Source organism: Poecilia formosa, unplaced genomic scaffold, assembly GCF_000485575.1.
Source record: "Poecilia formosa unplaced genomic scaffold, Poecilia_formosa-5.1.2 Scaffold385, whole genome shotgun sequence".
NCBI classification, from domain to species: domain Eukaryota; kingdom Metazoa; phylum Chordata; class Actinopteri; order Cyprinodontiformes; family Poeciliidae; genus Poecilia; species Poecilia formosa.
In genome coordinates this window covers 209480-229224 of record NW_006800324.1, presented here as the reverse complement: position 1 = coordinate 229224, position 19745 = coordinate 209480, and the positions used below count along the sequence as shown (strand labels likewise).

The 19745-nt window shown below is 38.1% G+C and overlaps 1 long non-coding RNA gene across 1 annotated transcript; it reads right to left on the bottom strand.

Annotated features, from left to right (window-relative positions):
* Positions 1-9442: 9442 nt before the first annotated feature.
* LOC103154394 (uncharacterized) lies at positions 9443-19599 on the bottom strand. Its single transcript, XR_477922.2, has 3 exons — positions 18283-19599; positions 16956-17057; positions 9443-10453 (listed from the first exon to the last, which is right to left on the bottom strand). It is a non-coding gene; the product is annotated as an uncharacterized LOC103154394 (long non-coding RNA).
* Positions 19600-19745: the final 146 nt, after the last annotated feature.

Genomic DNA, 19745 nt, shown 5'->3' with positions numbered 1-19745 from the left:
GTGCCTCGTCGTGTCAGGCGCAGGCTGCAGGGGGACTCTGATCATCGCTGACATTTCCCCGGTTAGGAAAAGTGGCAATCCGGAGAGCTTTTTCTTTTTTTCTGTCACAGAGTCATCAAAGGGCTTGTCTGAGAACAGCTGTTGACGTCAGCGCGCGGCTACAAGTGTTATCCCCACTCCACATATGAAGGGTTTTTTCCCAACTAATCTGCATGTGCATCAGGCAGATCTGTAACTTCACAGGCATGTTATCTGTCATCCAACAGGAGTCACATTTTGACAGACGTTTCAGGAGGAATGTGGAGCTAACAAGCTGAAAAGCCAATACTGAAGATCTATCTCCACACAAAGAGACCACCTTATAAACTCAACACATAAAAACATAACTAAAAAGTTCATTTATTTCAGGACTAAGCTCAAAATGTAAAACTTGCAGTGGTAGGCAACGCTAACTGAAAACTTGGAGCGCTAAACATAAACACATAGCAAATACTAATGGTAAAGCGCTAACCATAAGTATTAGTTCCACTAACGCTAAAGTGCTAATCATAAACATTAGTTCTGCTAATGCTAAAGTGCTAGTCATTTTAGTGTTAGCACTACCCAGAGTGCTTGTGATGAGCACTTATATTAAAGCGCTAGTCATAAGCACTAGCTCCACTTGCGGTAAATAAATATTAGTTATACCAACACTAAAGTTCTAATCATAAATATTAGATGCGCTAAAGCTAAAGGGCTAATCATACACATTAGTTCCACTAACATTAAACAGCTAATCATACACATTACATTTGCTAAGCACTAAAGTGCTAATAATAAATATTAGTGCTACTAGAACACTGTACACACATGGTATATGGCATAACCTAATGCTAAATCGCTAATTAAAAGCATAAGTTTTGCTAATACTTTGTACCATTAAAGTATTTATCAGAAGCTAATGCGCTAATCAGAAACATTATTTCTGATAATGTACTATGCCGACAGAGTGCATTATCTTTTGCATTAGCTTTTGCTAATGCAAAAGTGCTAAGGGATTAAATCAAATCATATTAAAACCCACCATGTTATTACCCTCAATAGAATACTCGTTACTTCACTCAAAGCATTTTTCCATGCTATAAGAGAAATAATCTGCCATTATTACTAGTACTTTTTGAAAAATATTAAGGAATTACTGACATAAAACAAGCTCATATATCTTGTTCAAAAGTTACTTGCAAGTTAGTTTTGTCTTTTTTCCAAGTGTACAAAGATATTTGCACAAGAAACTAGACCAAAACTACTTGGTAAGATTTTGGGTTTTTCAGTCATGAAACAGTACAACATGTGGGCGAGATATTTGTAAAACCTAATGTTGTATTCCTTGATATACCGATGAAGAACTGCAAAAGACCTCAGTTTTTAAGTGTACTGTGGGGGTTATTAGTGTGGAAGCCTCACTGCGCACATCTATATTTGTATACAAATGAAGTTTTCTTGATGAATAAAACATCTAAACCGAATGTGGAGAAATTTTAACCACAGAGGAGAGCATAAAAGAACGGGGAGATAAATCTAATTGATTCAGCCACTCGCAATATTCTCGCCTGCAACAAACTCCGGCAAAATGGATTTTGCATCTCACTCGCCTTTATTAGGCCCAGCTGAGCGCACCGCCTTGGCTCGACGTCAGGTTCGCCGCACTTTATCACGACTCCAGCTAATGAGAGATAACTTTCCTCCGACTCCACCGCTGCTAAAGTTGTGCAGTTTTTGCACCAGCAATTACTCAGAGTTTGTTGATGTTTCTTGCATTTGTTTCAGTGAAGAAAATTTGCATCACATAACCAGAGGCCTGCTGTAGGGCTAACCGAGCCGGGTTGTAATAAATTATAAGGTCTCAGGCTGTTTGACAAAGTACCCGCGGATTTGCTCATGGCCAGGCTGCTGCACCAGAGGTCACTGCTTCTTTCTGACATCTTTGGTGCCATAAACTCTCCTGCTTGGCTAAAAGTTGTAGATTTTGTTGCCAGAATTATCTGAAAAGAGGTAAAAGTTATTAGACTAATTCTCTATCTTTTTGGTAAACTATTCAGTTCATTTTAAATAGTTTTACACCAGATATTTCATTGCTAAAAGCTGCTTTTACAACATTAACAGTGGGGAATGTAAATAAAATGAGAATATTATACTTTAAGTTAGGGGTGTCCAAACGTTTGGCCAAATATGTCAAGTTTCACCACCAAATCTTTAGTATTTTCAATTATAATTGAACTTTTTTTTAAATTTTTTTTATTTTTATATGCTAAATAACCAAACTAAACATGATATTTTAATCGAATAAGCAAAGCAGTGAGATTAAAATGATTTTTTCAAGTTTGCTAGCTTAAAAACAAACTTAAAAATGTAAAACATTAAAAGTGCATCTTACATTTTCTTTTATCTTTTTCTGGATTTCTTTGTCGTTTTAGCAACAAGAACAGTTTCTGGCTAAACCTCTTACTTTAAACTCCAAGTTCACTAAAGTCTCCATTTGGTTGCTATTACTAATAAATTTGATTAAAAGCAACATGGCTCCTCTATTAACCCTTTAGCAACGTTTTTAACAGTGTTGCACTGAGAAGTAGCTCCTACAATGAGCTCAGCACATGTGCAGCTCTACCATGTGTTTGCTAATTGCTGCTGGCTAGTCTGAAGGAGCAGAGTGGAGAAGTACTGATGGAGGTCTGCTCTGTGAGGGGGAAGCTCTGAAGATTGGAAACTCCAACTCAGAGGAAGAGAAGCCTCAGAAGGAGGAGGAGCTGCATCTCGAAGGCGGAGCTACGTCCACCCAGGCGTTTTCAGCTGCATGGTTGCCATGGAGATTAAATGATTTCTCAAACATGCATGAAAGAATCAAAGCAGCACTTCAGGTTTGTTTCTGATGATGAAATAACACTATAACACGATGTAAATCTAAAAAAAGTTGAATTTACATACTCTTATAAACCAATAACTGTCACTTCTTGTTTTGTAAAACAAAAAGATTTATTTACTTCAGTTTAAATTAAAGGTTGGATTTTTCAACATTTTCCATTTTTTTTCACCCATCACTGGTTCCACTAGACATACACAGCACATAAATACTGATAAGAGAGTCAAATTTGCTTTTTAATTCAGATGCCAAGACCACAAAAATATTCTCTGTACCATAATTAATAGCTTCATTAATGCTGCAGCAGTGAGATTGGGATAATGTTTGAATATCAGCATCTCTCTCACAGCACAGGGTGTGAAATATCTGATTGACAGGCAGCTCTCAACTCCGATCAAGGTGGAGGTAGGAGGGGTGACTGCTTCCTGGAGTCGCGTATTTGTTGTATTTGACAGGTGCAGCCAGGCATCCTGGAGTCCTGGTGGAGCTCTGCGCCGTTTATGCAGATTAACACGTCAAAACTACAAATGAATAAATAAACTGGCGAGCACAAATCAGGCATTTAGCCCGAGGCGATGGCATCATTAACAGATTAAACAAAGTGACTAATCACAAAAACAATCCGCTTCAGAAGTGGAAGGAGTTAAAAGACGCCAAAGCATGAGGCTAAAAAGCTAAGCTATCTTAATTATTCAACGACAGGCAAACAAAGGATTCGTAAATAAATAGTCCAATGAAAATAAAAATATAAGCTGATGGAGTTTAGAACCAAGAGAAGCTGTTCTAACATGACAGATAGAATTAAGATAATCTTGGTTGGTGTTGAAACAGGTGAGTTTCTGTGAGAGTCTGACTTGGAGCTCTTGGGCATATTGGGATTTCTTCAAGCTTGCAACCCTAGCCAGTTGCATCTCAAAGGTCATTGTTAATGTCTTTTCAGCTTGGCAGTGTAATACTAAACCAAGAAACTACCAAAACCTTTGCTCTTTTAAAGATTGGCACAATTGCTAATGATTAGTTTTATCTATCATTATAAGTAACACCAATGGAGTCAAATCTGGAACTCTTGGGCATATTACAGTTTCTTCATGCTTTGAGTAGCCGGATATTAAGGTGAATTTGATGTAAACGCCACACCTTGGAAGACTGGAAACTCAGTTTTCCACTCATGGAAAAAGTTTCTCTCTGTAACATGATAAAATAGTTTTGAAATGGTTGTATAAGCCTTGCCTGAATGATGGCAACAATTAGCTTCTCTAGGGTCATGGTTAATGTGTTTCCAGCTTGGCATTGTAATGCTAAACCAGCAAGCTACCAGAACGTTTGCTTTTTTTAAAGCTCTATGCCTTTGCTAATGATTAGTTTTAGCTACCATAATAAATAACACCAATGGAGTCAAAGTTGGAGTTATTGGACATATTGCGGTTTGTTCAAGCTTTGCTTGGACATTGAGGTGAAGTTGGTATAAATTCCACTTCTGTGAAGATTGACTGATTCATAAATAAAGTTTCTCTGAAATATAAGCATCACATAGTTTTAAAATGGATGTATAATCTTTGCTTGATTGATGAGTGGCAACAATTACTTCCCTAAGGTCATAGTTAATGTCTTTTCGCCTTGTCATTATACTGACACACATTGTGTGTAAGGGCCTTCTTGAGTTGTAGGGAAGCACAAAAGGTATACTTAGTTTTTTTTCCACGACCGTACCAACAATCATGTCTTTTTCAAGCGACTAAAGGAGCCTTAACCTCAACCTGAGCTTCTTTCATTCCTGTACACGGACTCAGCTGTAAACACGGTCTAAATTGGCCTAAAAAGTCTCAGGTTTTCCAGACATCCCTCCACACGCGCCGCAGACGCCAGCCTCCTTTGACCTTCACACCAAGCCGCGGCCTGAAACCTCGGCTATTGATTTTTCTAACTATCTGTTTACTCCTCGTCTGCACACTTTCCCAGCTGCTTGGAGAGCATCGCTTGCCCCGAGGCGATCAGCAGGGCTCAGCTTGTTCCAGTCTTTGATCATCGTTCAGCCAGCGGATTAACATATGCACACTCTCTTCCTCCCTTTGTCGCTGGGCTTGATAATAAATCTACAACCCTTCCTCTATCACTCCCTCTCTCTCTATCTCTCCTTCTCTCTGCCTTGCTCCAATAAGGGACGAGCCATGAATCAATCACCCCGCTTTACGCCTCGTGTCAGACATGGATGCAAATCACAGAAGGATCTGCGGGTAAAGCTCTGCTTATTAAAACCCGATGCCGCACTCATTACGAGGCCGCCTCATGCACATGCATGTCGCCAAGGCGAACAGCAGGTAACACTCGGTAAAAACAGCAACACTGGTGGAGATAAAACACAGACAGACAAGATTAGCCGATTTCTAAGACTATTATCTCAACAGAGGCCAAAACTAAGCCTCATCCGCTCTGCCAAACCTAAAGGAGAATTGAAAGCTGATGAAGTTAATTACCGAGACATTGTGGGAGGTTAAAGCGTCGTCTAAAAGAAGCTTAATCGGAGGGGAAACTGCAGGGCAGAGGTTTGGGTTCGTAGATACCCTCGCTGTGCAGTAAGTGTCCTAATTAGGGTTAGTTTGAGCCTACAAACCATCCCAGTTAGCTCGCTTAAAGGGCCAGGGCTTCTGGGGCTTAAAACAACAATCAGGCCTCTGCAAGTAGGACAGCAGATAAATGTATGAGAAGCAGAAATCCAGGTAGGTGAGTGGCTTTTTTCCTCAGAAACTAACCTATCTGCTTCCTCTAAGGCCACAGCTGAAACACGCCCTCGCTCCCCGTTGCCTTTCTTATTTATTACGACCTAATTATATCAGCGTGTCAGCGAGCAGTTCCTTGCCCTAAATGCCGCAATGCTCTGGTGGCTGAGCTCGTTCTTGCAGACCTTATGGTTAGGAGCTGTGTAGCATTTAACCACGGCTCTTTCTGAGCCACACGGGGTTGTTTAGCATTAACTTTTTTAATTTTTTTTTCTCTCGTTTTTTGCAGCCCATCAACGATGCAACGGACCAGGCAGAGGGAGCGCATGCAGTGAATGAAAATACAGGCGCAACGTGAGTTCAGGACTGATAGGATGAGGAGGTGGAGTGAGTTTGGATGAGTTCCCCTCCTCTTCCTCCTCTTCATCATCATCATATCAACTGAGTGTCGGCCTCGGCTGTCCTGGAAGATGCCAGATCCCATGGAAACCCATTTTCACCAATGTGATGAAAGAAAACATTAAAAATTTGAGATAGTATCTCATAACTGCAACACAGCCAAGTCATTTCTATGAGATATTATATCATAATGATGAGACATGGACGTTATTATTGCCTTGATGAATGAAGCTACAGCTTCACTTTACCTCTAATTGTGACTAAACTAGGAAGAAATTATTTTATTGTCTTTTTTGAAATTATATTTTTTAAATAAAAACTTTCATTTTATGAAAGTACCCATTTTGCTCACCATCTACATGTTTGTCTTATTTAGAGGGACTCAGCATATCTCATTGAGAGCTAATGATCAAATATTGCTAGCTAGTAATATTTTGCGTTTGCGCCATTTTCTCTCTTCATTTATCGACTCACCTGCATTTAATGCTTATGTATCACTAAGACGCACCTTATTCACTAATGTCAATTTGGTAGAATAACTTATTTTTATCACCCTGCGATAAACAGATGTAGTAGCTGACTGACAACATGCTAGCTAACGTTAAAACAGCAAGCTTACCGCAGGTAACCATGGCAACCAGCGGCCTCCGCTGCAAGTGAAGTTAGCCCATCCGCTGTGTTTACAAAAGCTGCTGTGTCCAATCGGGGTGTGTGTCCTTCGTCCAGCACGGCGAATAAACGACGACCGGAAGAGAAAAGCTGGTGTGGCCTTCAGCTAGCTGCTAGCCTCCACCGCAGCGTAATTTATGTTGCCTAGCAACTGCGACAGCGTGACGCGCAGAGCGGTGAAACGGAGCCGAAGTTTTTTTAGCCACGTATTACTCCAGATTCCTGTATTATTCTAAACCTTTGGTAGTAAAGAAATCTGTTATTTTATTCTAAAATGTTTAAACATGTATAGCACGTGTCTACACATAATGAATATAAGCAAATTATTCATAATAATTATTCATAATTATTCAATACTCTCCAGATCTCAGATAAAACATTACAGTTAAATAAAACTATTATGTTTGAAGGCTTAATTTTAATCAATCAACCTGATTTGCTCAGGAATAAATTAAATATTTCAGTAACCCAAACACTTTACAGCTAGATATTACCTGTGTGAATAATACTCCACTCGTTTAATTTTCCTTTGGGATTAATAAAGTGTTTTTAAATTGGGGAAAGCTGGCAGGAGTTCGTAAAACAATGTGCCAGGAGTCACAGCTACATTCTCGCCTAAAAAACGTTGTAAAAAATCATGTTGAGTCACTTAAAGTGTAATACAGCAAAATAATTTGCCTCTCTGAATTATGGGATATGGTGGCCATGAAGGACACACCGGACCCATCCTTCAAAAAGAAGGATGCGTTTGGAGGAGTCTCTGAATCGGACAGGCCTTGTCGCAGTGTTATGATGTAACCAGCCTACAAATCTGGCCTTCAAAGAAAGCAGCCCAAATATTCCCTCTATAATAATGTGAGAAAGCCACAATTTTCTGTTTATTCAGTCAGTTTTAATGCATCAAACATTATGCAAGCTTTAACAAATAATGTAATTTAAGAATAATAAATACTAACACTACGTGGCGGTAGTAGGAGCTTCCACCACTAACATGGATCCTATTATGGAGAATAAAAATGACGGACCGGCTTCCTGGAACTCATCCGTCCTTTCAGGTGGGGGGAAAAAACCAGGGCCCACTCGGCCTGACAGCGAGACAATCAGCCTTGTGCTGCTCAGGGTGGGAGTGGGGGTGAGGCGGCGGTGACCCGGCATGCCGAGATGAGGCCTGCGCTCCACGCTGATGAGCTCTTCTTCCACAGACATCAAACGGGGCAGCGCCGCAGACCTCCCCGCGACCCGCCTGCGCTGCCTTGTCTCCTGCTCTCTGCTTTTATTTGAGCCTGATGCGGGCAGGCACATCAGCAAATATCGATCACGGCGAGCTCGGTAAAATTCTCCCTGCAGGTTTTTGACAGGTGATTACAGAGGCTGGGAATGTGTGCGCACATTTAGGTTTTTCTAACCCCTCCAACCTCTGAGACTGGCTGAGGAGAGCAAGCTGAATTTCTTTGGTTTGTCTCAAATCATCCACAGAAGAGAGACATGTTTAAAAAAAACACATCCAGACGAGGAGGCACACAGTGCAACCCAGAAATGAAGGGAAGAAACAAAGAATTTGGAGGAGACTCACTGGGCTCTACAGGTTTTCTGGGCTCATAAATATTTTTTTTTACGTTTTTGTTAAAATATTATTTTAAATTTTTGTGAACAAAAAGGAGAAAATCGCCACAAGACGATTGAATCTACAAAGTCTGATGTGAAAAAATGTTTTGTTATGATACTCGAAGTCTCTCAGTTTAACAAAGAGTCCTATTGCAAGAGCAAGATGAGAACCAAAATAAATGGAAATAATTTAAATTAATTCTGCTAAATTTTTAAAACAGTTTATGTCCATAATTGAAAAACTACAAATTAGTCTACGGATACAAGCAGTTTTCAGCCACTTCCAAGTTGAATTACGACCATTTGTAACCATAATTACTGGAAAACTACAAATTAAAATTTTTTTGTAGTTTTTTTCTAACTTGTGGTTACTTCTCCTTCTCGCCTGTGGGGGCGCTGAACAAAAAAAACTGAGGTAAATAATAAAAAAGCCCCTGAAGCACAACTTTCTTCTTCATGAAATGTAAACAAATGGATTGGTGGTTGTAGGATTTTTCTTTTGTCTTTTAGAAGCCATTTGTCCCGTTAGCGCTAAACTAGCATGTTTGTTTTGGTTGTATTTACCCAGAATGCCTTGCTCTATGGTTTTATTCCTGCTATAACAACATATAATAATATTAGAAAGCCACAATTTTCTCTTCATTCAGTCTCTATTTAATGCATCAGACACAAAATAATGTTAAAATTATTATTATTTTTTTTTTTCATTTGCCATATTGAGAAAACTTTAGCCATTCAAGTTATGGAAAAACATAACTTTATACAAGAGAAAGCTCAGGCTTTTAGGAAAATAGCTCAATAAAATCAATTAGTTCTAATGATTTCTCAGACTTTTTAAATCAAGCTCCTCTGAGTTCTCCAGTTCTAACTAGAAACAACCAATCAGAGCCAGGAGACGGGTCTTAGCGCTGTCAATCACCCTTCTGTGTGCTCTCTGCTACGCTGCAGCTAGCATAGCATGTCTTTAATGCTAAAGCTAGTAAGCATAGCAACTGATGACAGCTATAAACAGATTTCTTGTAACAGTAAGTTGTTTCTCTGCTATTAACACATGTAGGAGCATACATGAGGATGATTGACAGCACTAAGCCCCGCCTCTTGTCTCTGATTGGTTGTTTTTGGTACATTTCTTCAGATGGCAATAATAGCTCAGGGAGAAGGTGGAGAAGATTTATATTTTCACATATTATCTGTCTCGTATTATACAGTCACAACATTTTGACAATTTTAAGAACTATGTAAAAAAGATGTTTTTACAGAAGTCACATATTGCAGCTCTAAGTCATTTAACTCTGTTTTTAGCAAGACAGACGAGGCATTATCTATGGATCACAGATGGACAGTAGCTTTTTGGCTAATTCTGTTGCATTTACCAAAATCTTTATGTGCATTGTCCCTACCAAGGAAATTAACTTTGGATTGACTCATGAATCGATAACTTGCATGGCGCCCACTGTGTCCAATAATGCAGGCGTCTTCCAATCATCGGAATTCAAATGACTTGGACGCGTCCCCAGCCTTCTGTCGAGGCCTCGCCGCTCACCAATAGCCTGAGAGGGAAACAGGCTGCAGATTCGGAAAGCCTCGCATTCGGAACGTTATTAATTAAGCTGGTGGAGAGGAGAAGAGTCTCCTCTTTTTTTCATGACAGGGGCTCCCGAGGCGGCGAGCAGTGTGGATCTTGGCGCTGACCTGGCCCAGCAGGGGGAAGGAGTTGTGTCTTTGAGGTAGAGTTGGGGTGGGGGGAGGCTGGCTTCATGCCGACAGCCAGGCCTGCCACGTCTGCGTGCCCGCTTTGAAGTGTCACCTTGAGGGAAGAGCCGATGGCCGGGAAGCCGGGAGGCGGGAGCAGCGGAGAGGAGTGGCACTGTTGGCATCGGCAGACATGCCGCTTTAATATTGCATGGGCTCCCGTCCATCTCTGTACACACTCAGGACATTCCTTCTGCTTGATTTGGTTTGAAAGAAGATCTTTGTTGGGGGTTTTTTCATCACCTGTGTTTGGTTTCGAACAAATGTCAAGCCTTTTGCAGTCGGAGGAAGTTTTAAACAAGCCGCAGCGTTATGGACGCTGACATGTTGGGGCCTGCAGAGTGGAGGGTGGTAAATAATCTGGAAGCAGTGGAACAGGGCCGGATCCAGCAGGAGCTTAAAGGGCTGGTTAGACCTGGGGGCCACCAAAAGGTTTTGCATTTTGAAATTTAAATTAAATTTAAAGTTAATTTTATAGAAAATTTCAGCAACAAGGCAGGTCAAAGAGCTTTACATTGTATAAACATAAGAATAAGAAGGCATGACCCAGAGAAATTCCATAAATTTTGAACAGACTTCCAGATGGCGATGGTTAAGATTTATTCACCTCAAGATGAAAAATGAAGATTGATCACCAGAGAAATAATGGATCTGCTACAAGTAGCCAAACTACGGAAGAGGGTTAGGGCCAAATAAGAAAAAATAATTCTGACTTTTTTTTCTCAGAATTATTTTTTTTTCTTAGAATTGGCATTTTTCTCAGATTTTTTTTGTATCCCAGGTGTTTTTTCCTCAGAAATCTTTTTTCCTCGGAATTCTGACTTTTTCCTCAGAATTTTGACCCTTTGTGGTCTCTGTTGTGCTGCAGCTAGCATAGCATGTTATGAATGCTAAGGCTAGTTAGCATGACCACCGATCACGGTGGATAAACGGTTTACCGGTTTTCCTGTAACATCAAGTTGTTTCTCTGCCGTTTAGGAACATTTAGGATCGTACATGACATTGACTGACAGCACTAAGCCCCACCCCCTGGCTCTGATTGGTTGATTTTGACTGAGTGGTGTATTTCTGAAGTCAACGCAGAGGAGCTTGGACTTTTCAAAGATTATCTTTCTTATATTTTACTGTGAAGATATATTAACAAAAATGTTTTAAAAATGTTTTTAGAAAAGTTATCTACTGCAACTTTAAGATTAAATAACACAGAACATATTTGCACAAGGATGTAATGTGGCAGTATCCAGCAAAAAAAAGACTGATTTGATTATATTGATGGAATAAGATCAAAGCACATAACTACTATCTTGAAAGTTTCATTTACACTAAGTGTGCCACTTAGAAACATACGACATGCTGGATTTGGCCCCCGGACCTTCAGTTTGACTCAAGCACCTTAGAGGATTGTGAAACAAAACCAGAAATCTCAAAAGTTTGAGGGAGATTCGCAAGTGGGAGAATCAAGAGCAACGACAGGAAGATGCATACAAGGATCATCATGAGCGACTTTTTTAACTTCCGATATCGATATCTGAGTTTTAGTATCGACCGATACCAACTTTAATTTGTTCAGTCAATGCAACTCGGAGTAAAACAGCAAATGCAAAATAAATACTAAAAAATCCTGAAAATGACAGAAACAATAGACTGACTAACTTGATCAAACATTTAAAAATAAACTATTTCATATGGTTCAGAAAGTTAAATTATATAATGTAAAATAAATAAAGCAAGGTGTTGCATGATAAACATAGAATTAAACTGAGTAGATTACTCTCATAATACTTCGACTTTATTCTGGTAATATGAATACTTTACTTTCATATAATAAAAAAAATCTTAGCCTGATAATATTTCAGCGTAAAGTGAATAGAATTCAAAGCTGTAAAACAAGATGGCCGCCCCAGATGTGCTGACGTCACTGAACAATAAAACAAGAAGAAAGCATCATGAAAAAAGGAAAAATAGATCTTCAAAAATACTAAAATTTGATTAATCAATAAAATCTATTCATTTTTCATCTTTTCCTGCAACCACATTTTTTCCTTCCACTCAACTTTCCCATAAAGGCTTGGATAGAGCAGCCAGTGGTAAGTAAGTGTGTATTGATGATTGTGGATGCCAACAGAACATTTCATTCTATTTTATCTTGATCTGCTGTAATATTCTAGACTTGTGAGAAAATTAATTTTGGATTGTTTTTTTATTAGCTGTAAACCAAACCATCAGAATTAACAGCAGTAAAGGCTTGAAATCAATCCCTCTGAGCGTAATGAATATGTATGAGTTTCACTTTTTAAATTAGATTAGTGAAATAAACACTTTTTGAAAATATGAACCCATATGTGCAGAAAAGAAGACTTCAAGTTGAAGAATATAGACTTCAGATAATTGGTAAAACTTTTTTCGTCGGGGTTAAAAAGAAAACGGCGCAGGTTTATTCTCGCTCCAGCTTTTGCTAATTGCTAACGCCGCCGTCTTTCATGAATTAGAAAGCGGAACCGCCAGGGAACCGAACTTTAACTTTCATTTCTCCCTCTTTAGCGGCTACCTAGTCCTGACCCGCTGCAGCCGGCGGCAGATCCAACATGGCGTCAGCTTGAGGAGTTTACCAACAAGCGGCGGCGGCAGGATGAGGCGATGTGAAACTAAAGAAAAGAAATAAATAAAAAAATAAGATGGCGGGTCTCTACTTTCTACTTTCCACCCGCTTTAACAACCGTCCCAGTTCACAAATAGCAGTTTTAACTCCCCTGATTAGCACTGACATCTGCAGCCTTTCATCTCGTCCTCCATCTTGTTTTTTTAATCAGATTAACCCAAACGGGCATCCTTTAATGGCCTCTTTTTTTAGGAAAGCTGAAAGAAGGGAGATAATTAAAATAATTAAACCGCTGGGACCGGTCCATGCGCCGGCTCTTTTCTTCTCTTCTCGCCTTTAAGTTTTCATCCCGCCTTGCTTACGGATTCAAGCGGCACACAGAGAGAGGAAGAGAGAGAAAAGGACTCATCATCCTCGCTTTAATTGCATTAAGTCGACTCTCGGAGGTCCAATTTTTTCCCTCCAAAACTGACAGCCGGCATCGGATCGGATCTGATCTTCAGGTGAACGTCAGCCATCTAAATCTGGAGGCAGAGGGAGGGGGTGGACGCCGCTCTAAACAGCCTTTATGCAGCATATTTATTTAGTCAGGGAGTTTATTTAGCATAAGGCCTTAAGACTAAAAAAGGAGGGAAAAGTATCCTTTTTAAGGATTATTTATTCATGAACTTTTAAGCTTTTAATGAGGACAAATGAAGCCGTTTTCCACAGTGTCAGTATGGAGTATGCTTACCAAAAATATTCTTGTTTAGCATTTTCTCCCCTTCCTGCACACTGAGGGATCCGTGAGGAATAAACACTTATATTTAATAAGTGCAACTCGGAGTTTGGAGAGTTGCAATCAGTTTGTTTTGATCTTCCATAAATTTTGATCAGACTCCGGATGGCAACGGTTATGATTTATTCACTTCACGATGAATTGTTAAAACGGAGATTGATCATCGGGAAAACAATGGAGCCAAACTACGGAAGAGGATGAGGGACAATCACAAGAAGTATTCTGACTTTTTTCTAAGAATCTTTGTTTCTCAGATTTGTTTTTTTTCTCAGAATTTTAACTTTTTTTTCAGAATTTTGACTTTTTTCTTGTAAATCTGACATTTTTCTCTGAATTCTTTTTTTTTCTCAGAATTTTCCCAGAATCCTTTTTTCATCAGAATGCCAATACTTTTTTTCATAATTCTGACTTTTTTCTCAAAAGAATTACTATTTTTTTTCCTCAGAATTATTTTATCCTTAGAATTCCTTGTTCTCGTAGTTCTGATGTTTTTTCTCAGAATTACAATCATTTTATCAGAATTCTGACTTTTTTTTAATCCGAGTTCTGATTATTTTTCTCTCAGAAACCCAATTTCTTTCTCAAAATTCTGACATTAGCTGCAGGATTATAACTTTTCTGAAAATTCTGCCTAATCTTCTGAGATCAAGTTGTTTCCACTCGTGGCCCTGATCCTCTTCCATCCCAAACTTTCTTCACTCTAAAATTTTTTTTTTTTTGCTCATAAGCTCAAATGTAGGATGATTTTTTTTTCTTTATTTTAAAATGCTTTGTGCTAAATACTATAATCACTCATCTTCAGATAGACTCAAAGGATTCTGGTGATGTATGGTAGAGGTAGCATCATGCTGAGGTAACGCTTTTTCTCAACCAGGTCAAATCTGATGTAATTATTTGTAAGTTGATATTTCAAATAAGATTATTTGGTTTGGCATCAAACTTTTTGTCATAGTGGGAAAAGTATTCAACCCCTTACAGATTCTTTCTTTTTCAAATCATCAAACATCCTGCTGTCAGGAAACGATAACCGGAATTTAACCAAAATGAAATTTCAAGTAATCACGCCCCCTGCTGGTGGCAGCAGCTGACAACAAGCGTTAATGATAACAGGAAGTGAGTTTATAAATCACTCAGGAGGAATTTCACTCAGGATATTTCTTTTAATCGATTTTTCTCTGCGTCCAAAGCGTTCAGCCACCACATCATCACACTGCCACCACCGTGTTTGACTGCTGGAAAGTTTTATTTCTCTACATGATGAGTTAGTTTGACGTAATAAGTTAAGCTTTATCTCATTCTTATTGAACTTTGACCTTAAACTGAGACAGGTGAGGCCTGTATTTGTTGTTCTGGGTTCTTTATGAACTCTTGAATGAGTTTCTGATTCAGAAATGACTTTATTTCTCATTTGTTGTTGAATTTCTTTACATCTGGGATGTTTTGGCAGGTACCAATTTAAGTGAGTTCTTGATCTTATGGGTCTTAAATAACAGAAAATGGTGTTTATTTACAATTAATGCATGATTTAAATGCATTTACATTCCTCACATAGAGCCAAGTTATCTTTATCTTTTACTTTTAAAATGTGATAACTTAAAACTTTTAAGCTAAAACAGAAGAAATATTTTTCCTCTTTTGAATTTATATTCCTAAAATCTATCAGCAGACGTATGAAGCTGACCATTTTCCTCCTGGTGTTGATAATCAGCCAAACTGATGAAATGTGGATTAAAAATAATGGATCAGCTAAAAGTTTTCAAATTTGATACAAACCGAAATAACTTTTTCATTCTGTAGCCTGGAATTCGAGTTACTTTCCCTCCTTTTTAATTTATTCTCCGCCGTCTCCCGCACTGATAAAAGAGGCGAACGCGGCAACAGCCGAGTTATGATTTACATTATAGGTATGTTGAATATTATAATCACTCGTCTTTAGATAGATTCAAGCTGTACTTCCTGTCAGAAGGAGTGTAATAAATTCTTGCATGAGGATTTTTACTGAGAGCAACAGCCTCGAACTTTTACACGAGCCGCCACGTCTTTTCGCTCCCCTCCTCACGCACTTTTCGTTTCATTCGGATCGTTTTCACAGGACTTCATTTCAAGTCTGGAGGAGAAAAAAATGGGGGGGGAAAAAAGTGGAAGAATCCCTTTGGCTGGAAATACTTAAGATTTATATTTAAATTTTCATGGAATCTTTGAGAACATTGAGGAGCAATTTCACATTTGCACTGACATCTAATTTCTCAAGTAGAGTCTGAAAGCACAAATTGCCGAGGATTCCCTGTGTGCCCAATTATCCGGCATCAATTTCCTTGACCCTGTGGATTGCTGGTAAATTAATCATATGACTTTTTTCTTTTTGGCCTCTCTTTTCTCATGCAGTACATGCACACATTTGATAAACTAATCATATTTGGTCGGTTTAACTAAAAGAATTACGTTTAGAAAAAGAATCGCAGAAAAACTCAGAAGTTGAACACAGTTCAGTCGCATAGGGTCACTTAAAACTATGAAAAACGCTTTTGATATAATTTAGCAAAAACAATTGTTTTCCCTTTTTTTTAAAAAAAGCTGAAATCCAACGCTCTCAAAAATATTTAAATTAATTTCAAACCAAAACTATTTGCATTTTTTTCCTGTATTTTGAACCTCCACTGTCCACTAATTGATGTGTAAAACCACATAATAGCCGATAAAACTCTTCCTCATATTCATTAAAAGAAATTAAAGCAAATTATTTTTAAAAATTCCCACATTTAAAACCCATAAAGTGATGTGTACCTCAGAATAAGCTTCAAACATCCAGTGTAAAAGGAAATGTTTGCTCAGTTTTATGTAAAATACAGCAATACATAAACTATTTTTGAAAACATAGGAGAAATTCTGCAAGTTTGCCATGTTTTGAACCTCAAACCGTTGGCGTGTGGCTAAAAATGAAAGCAAAAACGAAAACAAAATCATAAAATAAGAGATAAATATAGACATTATATTAAAATGTTAAAATCAGAAGAAAGTACTTGTTAAAGTATTTGCTATTTTCCCCATTTTAAACCTGTACAGCTCATCAATTGGCATGTAACCCAGAATAATCCATACATATATAGAACTTACAAGATATCAGAGAATATTTTTAAAATACAGGATAAATTTAGAAAAATTTAAACAAAATTTGTAAATTTCCCATGTTTTGAAATTGTTCTGTAACTGGCTAATAAACACTTTCTCAGCTCATATATTTAAAAAATTAAAAAGCTACATGAGCTGCATTATAAAGTTATTAAAACCACAGGTAGCACACCTCCTCCCATGAATGAACAGAGATTAAAGGTCAATTCATTTAAAAACAAATCGTATGGAGAGCAAATATGACACCATGAGGCCGTTTGTGTCAAACTGAGGCTTTTTAACCGACAGAAATAAGGAGAAAATGCAGCAGGAACATCGTTTCTGATTGTGAAATGAAACTATTTTTAATCATCTTCAGTTCCCTTGTTAGTAAAATACTTCTAGAAACCCAGAATGAAGCACCTGAATCACCTGTGATTGCTGACTGGCTCCAGGTTGCCGGGTTGCTCTACCTGTTGATCCCAACATGGACGGAGGAGGTTCTGGAGTCGGATTCTGGAGCAACAGTGTCCTCTGGTGGGACAAAGACAGAATTCAGGAGAAAAAGAAAAACACACAGGATGATGATGATGATGATGATGATGATGATGATGGAGGGTTGAAACCAACCATCAGGGTTTGGGTTTTCCGGTGACACCAACTCGTTATTGTGGAGTCAAACGTTTCGTTCGCCAGAAAAATAAATTAAATTACTATTTAATTTATTTAAATAGTAATTTAAATAAATTACTATTTATTTAAATAGTAATTTAAATAAATAGAATCTACATTACATTTGTAATGTAGATTCTCAAGTCTTGTCACAACACTAACGCTGCCTGACCTTTTGAAAAACAAAAAAGACAATTTATCATTTTTTATATATAAATTTGTCACAATTTCTGAAAAAACGCCATTTTATTTCTAGTCTTATGATTCATAATAAAGAAAACCTTCGGAAAAAAGAAGCTGAATAAATTTTTTACTATGGGATGTTGCTAAGCATGATGCTTCCACCTCCATGTTTCACCTTTGGGATGGGATGGCGGTTTTGTTGTTACAGTTACACTTCACTCTCTAGTGGCCGTTGTCACTGACACACAAACAATTAAACATAATTACTTTAAATAGGCCTTTTTCTTCTGTGTTTTAGAATAACTAGGGGTGTACCGAACAAATTCAGAATTGTTTTAAAGTTTAACTTATGCAGAAAGTTGTTACATAACACTAAAACAACTCCCAGATATGAATAAACTCCAATATTTAAGGAGTATTGGTGACAAATACTCAACTGAAACTGAGATTAAGACGAATATAAGTATCACTGCTACTGGAGAAAAATGAGCTAATGCCCAAACCCAGCTGCCCGTGTTTCCATTCAAATCAGCCTAAAATGCCGCACAGCAATTTAGTGACGCAAACATGTTTTATCTTCAAATATCAGCAAATTATTACTTCAGCTCTAAAGTGTAACACAAATTAATTTAACTAAATTTTAAATTAAATTAAATGATGTGTATTCATTGCCAATAAAAGTGCTTGTATCTTTATTGTAAATTTTGCTACAATATCGACTTTTTTTTTAATGGAGGAAATTTTTACCGCGTCAGTTTCTCCGCACAGAAAAATACAATAAAACTACAGAAATGATCAGAAAAGTGTTAGGAATCATCATATAAGTCCTAGGGATTATCATAAGACACCGGGAAACATCAAAAACACAAGAAAACATTCGAAAATATTCCGAAATTTAGCTTACCTAGCGTTTGAGCTAGCCAAACACCGTTTTTTATCACTTCCGGTGCCTTGACCAATCAGAATTCTCGAAAGAGATGCGTCTCGGCGTCCAGCCAATCAGTGACAAACACTTTTGGATTATTGAAAAAAAGAAAACGTCAGCTCAAATTGTCAACGGAAAGATCCGCAGTTTGTGGTTTCCAGACTGCCTTTTAATGGCAACATGTCCGACGAGTTTAATAGCTAAAGTTAGACTTGATTAACAAAACAAGCAAACAATAAATTGTAGTGCAAAACATTGAAGACGATCTTTATTGTTCACAGTTAAACACAAGCCACTGCTTTATGAACTTCCTTGTTTTTGCCGTTTTGTCCCAGATGCTCCGGCTCCGCTCGGAGTCCTGGTTGTCGTGTGTTTGTGCTGATTGTACCTCCTGTTGGTGGTTTCCTGTCGTTTCTACGGTTGGCATTTAAAGAGGATTGTTGAACATGCTTCAGATAGCGAGGCAGAAGAAAATGACAGCAGGAATTCCCAGTGGACAACAGGCTTTTCATGATCAGTTCCAGAAAATTAAATAAAAACTAAGAAATGCAGGAAACCCATTGGACCATATGTTTGGAATCGCCATCATTGTTTACATGGAAGATAGAAATGCTATGAACCAGTAAGTACACTGTGTATCAAAACAAAACCACTGGATCCAGGAGAAGTGGGATATTGAGTTTGTACATTCAGCCGGCTTTCCTCGGGATGTTTTGGCAATATTTTCTTCCTGACCATTAAAGCTGGAACGGAAATGTTTCAGATTATTAATACTCCTACATTTTCCAACAAAGCCAGTAGAGAGTCAACATCTGGAAAACCTTCAGCCAGGACTCTTCTAGAGTCGGAAATTATTTTAAAAACTACTGAAATATTTCATTTTGGATTTTTTGTTGTTGTTCTTTTACTTCATAATCCAAATTTTTTTAAAAAAATCTCTAGAACCAACCTGAGCTTTCTTCAAGGAAGTTTGGAAATTCCTTAAAAGTTACAGTTGTAACTTTATAAAAGTATATATTTTTTTACATATTTGCTGAAACTGTCACTATGCCGCGGCAGTTTGGTATTAAGTGGATAATCTGTGAAAAAATTTTAGCTCCTTCCATTGCTAACTAGAAACAACCAATCAGAGCCAAGAAGCAGGTCTTGGCGCTGCCAATCAATCTTGCGTGGTGCTGCTCATACCCACTTTGGTCTAACACACTCCAGCTAGCTTAACATGTTGTGAATGCTCAGGCTGGTTAGCATAGCCACAGATGACAGTTTTCTTCACCATTAGCACATTTAGCAGTACTGATTGACAGCGCTAAGCCCCTCCTCCTGGCTCTGATTGGTTGTTTTAGGCCAGGGAGGAAGTGGAGAAAATCAATCTTTTCACAGATTATCTGTCTGATAAAACACTGCCACGACATGATAGTTTTAACAAATATGTAAAAAAAAAA